The following is a 6,000-nucleotide window of genomic DNA, read 5'->3' on the forward strand; positions in this document are numbered from 1 at the left end:
AGTGGCCGATGATGAGCAGTGGAATTTCTTCCAGAAGTCAACTCTTCCCTTAGAAGTTGCCATATGGAGCCCGCAACAGACAGATGAAAGGCCTTAGCTATCACTCTGTATCTTCCAGGATATGCCCCTGAGTTTGCTCTGTGACAGAAAATTGGTAGAGTTTTACTTGCTTCCCATGGACTAAAGAAGTTCTGAGCTGTGTTCTGTTTCCTCCACAGATAATGGATTCAATAGAGTTCGCTTAATTGAAGTGGTCTACAATAAATACCTTATTTTTCAGCTCTATAATTTCAAAAATGAGCAAGCATTCCAGATGATGATACTCATAGGTAAAGTATATTTATTCTCACACTCATCTTGCGGTGGGGAGACAGGGGAAGAAAGGAAACCTGAGAACAATGTAGTTCCCCCAATCTTGTCCAGGGATATCATTCCTCTCTGAAGAGAGGCGCTCACTTGGGTAATCCCTCAGGCTCAGTGATGAGAAGATGGTGAAATTTCTCATCATGCCAGAGGACAGCCTAAGATGTCAAATTCTGGACAGGTTATAGGCCATCCCCACCCTCTGCCCAAGCACCAATCCCTGCCATCTTTTCCCGTCCATCCGCCTCCCAACCCCCCGCCCCCGATCCCCAGAGAGCCTCAGTGACTAAGAACCACACACAGCAGTCACTGTCACTTTCCCCACAGCCCGAAAACCAGATGTGAGTCAAAACCTCAAGGAAAGGTTTGCAAAACTTTGTGAACAAAATGGAATCGATGAGGAAAACATGGTGCACCTGACAAAATTAGGTAAGTTTAGCTATCTCCGGTATTCTCTTCCTAAATCCCCATGTTACTAGAGGAAGAAATCTAAGAGAGGGAAACACCTCCAATCAGTCTCCTCTGTCCTAAGCAGGAAAATCCTCTGGATGCTCGCTGGGAAATATGTGGGTTGGTGTTTGACTGTGTTCTGTTCTGCCTCCGCAGATCGCTGTCTCCAGGCCTGACAGAGCCATATGGCCTAGTTCTCCAGGTTGGTGGTGGCTCCTGGGGGGGGGGGGGGGGGCGCGTGCGAGGGATCACTGCCTTCCAACACAATTAGGGGTTTATGGCCAAAGATTACAATAAAAATATTTTGGTAGGAAGCTTGTGGGAGTAACTTGATATTTGGTGTTGTGTGTCCTGTGTTCAGGACCCACTCCTTCCATGAGCTTTAGAGCCATTGGCCTAAGCAATGACAAGGAGGCCAGTGATGTGGACATTACAGAGTTGCTGTGTGGATACCCTGCTGGTGAAAAGGCCTCAGTAACTGATGATGTCTTAAGCATCACCAAGACATAAATTGGAAATAGGAAAAGAGTACTAGGGTGTGAGTATGAAACTGAAATATATTTCAGTGTCTTGTCCATCTTCCACGGCCAAAATGTGTGGTCTCACCCTCCAGTGTTTGGTAATAATGTCTTCCTTTGATCTCTGCACACCCTTAACTTCTGATCTGGAAAGAGAGCTGTCTGACCTTCCAGTTGTCTCCCACCTGGAAAACAGGCTCTGAATTCCCTCATCTGTGTCCTACCTCAGCTTTATTGTGGGGCTTCATTCAGAAAAGGTATGGGAAAGACTTAGCAACTATGACTTTCATAAGGTCAGCATTTAATAAAAGGTAGCTATGGTTTTAGCCCTTCTTCCTCAATTTATCAGAGATTCTTCAGAACATTTAATACTGAGAATGGCAGAAAGCAGCCTAGGGTCCTCACTGATTCCTTCTCTTTATCATAGACTCAGTGAGGAAGGTTAAGCCATAGAAAAAACACACCAGCCATAGACTCCATTCCTCCTTCCCCGTATTCTGTCCAGTAACATAGGTTATAGAGCAGGTTGATATCTATTTCTTCACCATTTTTCTCTGCAATAAAAATTCTCTTTCAATTCAATCTAGGAAATGATTAATGAGTTTCTGTTCTCTCTCATCGGCCTATTTAGTGCTGAGTGAATGCTTCCTCACCTGGGCTCCAGGATCTTCATTCCATGGACCCTGTATCATCCTGTGACCAGTTCTGTGACCTGATTTCCATCACTATCGTCCATGAAGGCATTATCTCTGAATCTTCAGGATCTTCTCTAATTGTCTAGATAGACTTTTCAGTTCCCCCAAAATCAAAGGTGTCCTCCAAATTCCCGATTCTCTTCACCATACTCAGAAATCTACCATGAATACAACCTCCTGTATCTGATCAATAAATGATTAGTTTACAATCATGTGATTGTCTTGTGTATGTGAGAAACCTGGGGCTGATAGCAAGTGAGTGACCCCATTCCTTGGCCCTGTGCCCATAATGGTCCTTCATGGGGATAATAGTACCTGAATAAATTGCTGTAGGGATTCAGTAAAATGGTGTGTGTAGAACCCTCAGACTAATGTCTGCCACAATTAGGGTGGTGGGATCAGAGAATTGTTCCGGGTAAGGTGAGTCTTGGGAGAAGTTTTTTGTTTTTTTAAAAATATATCTTTTTTGATATCAGAGAAAGGAAAAGAGAGGAAGAGAGGAGATAGAAACATCAATGATGAGAGAGTAATTGATCGGCCGCCTTCTACACGCCCCCGACTGGGGATTGTGCCCGCAACACGGGCATGTGCCCTGATCGGGAATTGAACCCTGATTGCCTGGATCCTAGGTTGATGCTCAACCGCTGAGCCACGCCAGGCCGGGCTTGGGTGAAGTTTTGAACATTAGGCAGGTGTGGAGAGGTGGAGAGCATGTGGGAAGGGGACTCCTGGTGAGAGGATTGTTTTGATTTAGGCTCCTGTGCCCCCAGCTGAGGCTTCTTAAAAACTATCGCCCATTTCTGCCTTGTCGTAATGGTCCCCTTCTGCACTCCGCAAAACAGAAAAAGGCCAGTGTCATGGGAGGAGCTGGGCACAAGGCACTGAACTGAGGAATTGTGGCATTCTATCTGTGGCCTGCTTTCCAAAGTCATCCAGTGTGATCCTTGTGTGATCATTCCTACTTCATGCTCAACTGATATCTAGTCACTGGTATTTTGAGGTTGATCTAACTTTAGGCACCACGGGTGAGCTGTAGACTGACCTACTCCTGAGACAGAGGAACTGGGCTTGACAAATGGGGGCAAAGGCTGTGCACTTCATTTTTTCTAGTGGATTCTCTCCAAGAATAGCTGGCCGCCTGTGAGCAGCCTGGTTTGCAAGATGAACTGGGCTAGGATGCTGAGGGGAGAGGCAGGCACTGCTGCTGGCCTGCCATCTCTACCCCATCCCTCCACCCCTGCTAACTCTGCACCCACATCTGAGCGCCGCCTTGAAACTGCCTGCTTCTGGGCACTCCCACTGTGTGCCCCAGGAGAAAACCAGAAATGTAGGCATATGCCACAGAATGTTTTCTTAGTATTTTAGTGTTTTGTACTCAAGTACTGGTGGAATGTTTGTATCTCTGAACATGAGGTTTTTGGCAGTTGTTTGGGAAAAACTTATGTTTACATTTTAAAATTGCAATGCACCATTTTTCACATTTCTCTCACCAGGAATTCCCATCCCACATGCTCTCCACATCTCCACAGCTGCTTCAAGTTCAAGAATTGCCCCATGTCCCGAATCTCTGCAGCAATCTATAGATAGGTATGATTATCCCCATGAATAAGACACTAAGCTCCAAAATGTTAAATTTGTCCTCATGGCTTCACAATGACAGATAGGAATGAAGCCCAGGTCTACATGATTCCAAAGCCTCTGTTTTTCAGCACTTTCTATGTGATGTCACCTCCCCAGCATCACCCCCTTTTCTGACCCACAAGTGTCTGGACATGGTCCCACTCTGTTGGGTTACTTCATAGACTTGGAGAATCAAGTTTTTCTTGAGAAAAGAAAGCATTTCCATAGCTTCATTGAAAGTTGCTTGAAGAAAAGTGTGACATCTACCACTTCTCTATTTCTCTTAGGGGGTCTGTGGTATATAGGGAGGTATATGTAGTGATTAAACATCTGTTCATTCACTGTTGTTGAATTCGGACTAAAGGAAAAGGAATTAAAATGTGCTCAATACCAGACACCATTCTTTCAAGACATTATTTAATCCAGCCCTATTCTAGTCTCCTCTATGTGAACTCTCTGTGAGAGGTCCTGTCATCTTTGGTGGAGACAGTTTCTTTGTTTCTTAGGCAAGTTAACCTGGAGTAACTGTTACATCACCACCAGGAGTCCTCTTTCCACACACAGAGTGATTGGTGGAACATGGATGGTCCACACATTCTATTTGTAAGTTCTACTCCATTCTTGCCACATAATTCGCTTTCTGATCTCACAATTAACTCTGGTTCCCATCAGTAGCCTTGTATGGCATCTGCTATTTTTTTCTTGACTGAGTGTTTTGAGTAATTTCAGGTCACTCAGTATTTCTAAAAGGGATGAGATTGACAGGAACAATCTTGGTCATACAACAGTGAGTACAGACTGTTCGTGAGCAGGAGGTGAAAAGGTGGACAAAAAACTGGACCCAGAATAAATATAAGGACAGAGAAGCTGGGAGTGGGAGCCACCATCAGGGAAAACTCACTCCAAGTGCCTGTAGCTGAGTCAGTAGCATCCTTCCCAGTATGAAGCTGCTGCTGCTCCTGTGTCTGAGGCTGACTCTGGTCTGTGCTCATCATGAAGGAAACAATGCTGTTGTGACAACCAACTTCGATATGTCAAAGGTAGAGTCGGGCCTTTATTCTAAGGTAGAACATAGGGACTTCTGACCTCAAGGGTAGCTTGGAGGATTCCCCAGCAAGGTGGCCCTATTGGAGGGCAAAACATATTTGACATGTTAAGCAAAGGAGGTGGTGTCTGACCTTGTACTAAGAGCAGTCATACCATGTAGAAAGGTGACAACTCTTGGGGACCTCCATTCTCACTGGGGGGCAGTGGAAAGAGTCTTACATGTGCAGTCAAATGACCTGAGATCTAATTCCATCTTCATATCATTACTAGAGGTCCTGGCTCATGGGCCAAATTTCAAGGAGACAAGGGTGTGTGTGGTATCTCCTCTCCTCTTTTCTTACACAGTCATTTTACTGTCTTATTGTAGATATCAGGGGAGTGGTATTCCGTTCTCTTTGCCACAGACATGAAGGAAAAGATGGAAGGAAATGATAGCATGAAAGTGTTTGTGAATTCCATCCAAGTCTTGAAAAACTGTTCTTTGTTGCTTAAATATCATAGAAAGTAAGTATGACTTTTTTTATTTGGGAAGAAAACCCCAGAAGGCTATGCATGGTTTTGGAGCTCTACACACACACACACACACACACATGCATGTGGGCCTGTGTCCAAAACCAGTGTCACTTCTCAGGCACTGATTCATGACATGATTAACCTGAAACATTTCTAGATTCAGAGATAAGAATTGGTGACAGGAATAAATTTAAATAGGAGCAGAGAGGTAAGTCGCAGAGAATCACAAGCCGTGGGGCAATACAGCATAGGTTAAGAGCAGGGATGGGAGGTCAACAGCCTAGCCCTCTCTCACTAGTTGCACGGCCTAGAAATGTTCTCCTTCCACCCAGCTTCCCCTGGGGGGAAAGCGGATGATACTCACTCTCTCTCCTGGTGCTTCTTCCTGAGGACCGAGTGAGGCCATGTTTATAGGGCCCTTATCTGAGAGCTGGCACAGCTGAGCCCTCAGCTAATTCTACAGGGAAGTGGCTGCAGTCAGAGGATAGTGGGAAGTGGCGGTAGAGTAATAGTGACATCAGTGGGTGACTCATTCATAAGTAGCAAATGAAGTGAAATCGGGTCAATAAAAGCTGCTTCAAATATGTACCAAAAATGTTCAGCACTTAAGTAGAATCAGGTACGCATGTCACAGGAGGAGTGTGAGGCAGTCAACCCATCAAAATCTCTTGGGCATAAGCCTATTCTGTTTTGCAGGGCCAATGGAGAGTGTACTGAAATTTCTTTCATTTGTAACAAAACAGAAGAAGTGGGTGTATGTCGTGCTGAGTGTAAGTATAAATAAAAAAGTATTT

Source organism: Miniopterus schreibersii, assembly GCF_964146895.1.
Source record: "Miniopterus schreibersii genome assembly, chromosome: 11".
NCBI lineage: Eukaryota > Metazoa > Chordata > Mammalia > Chiroptera > Miniopteridae > Miniopterus > Miniopterus schreibersii.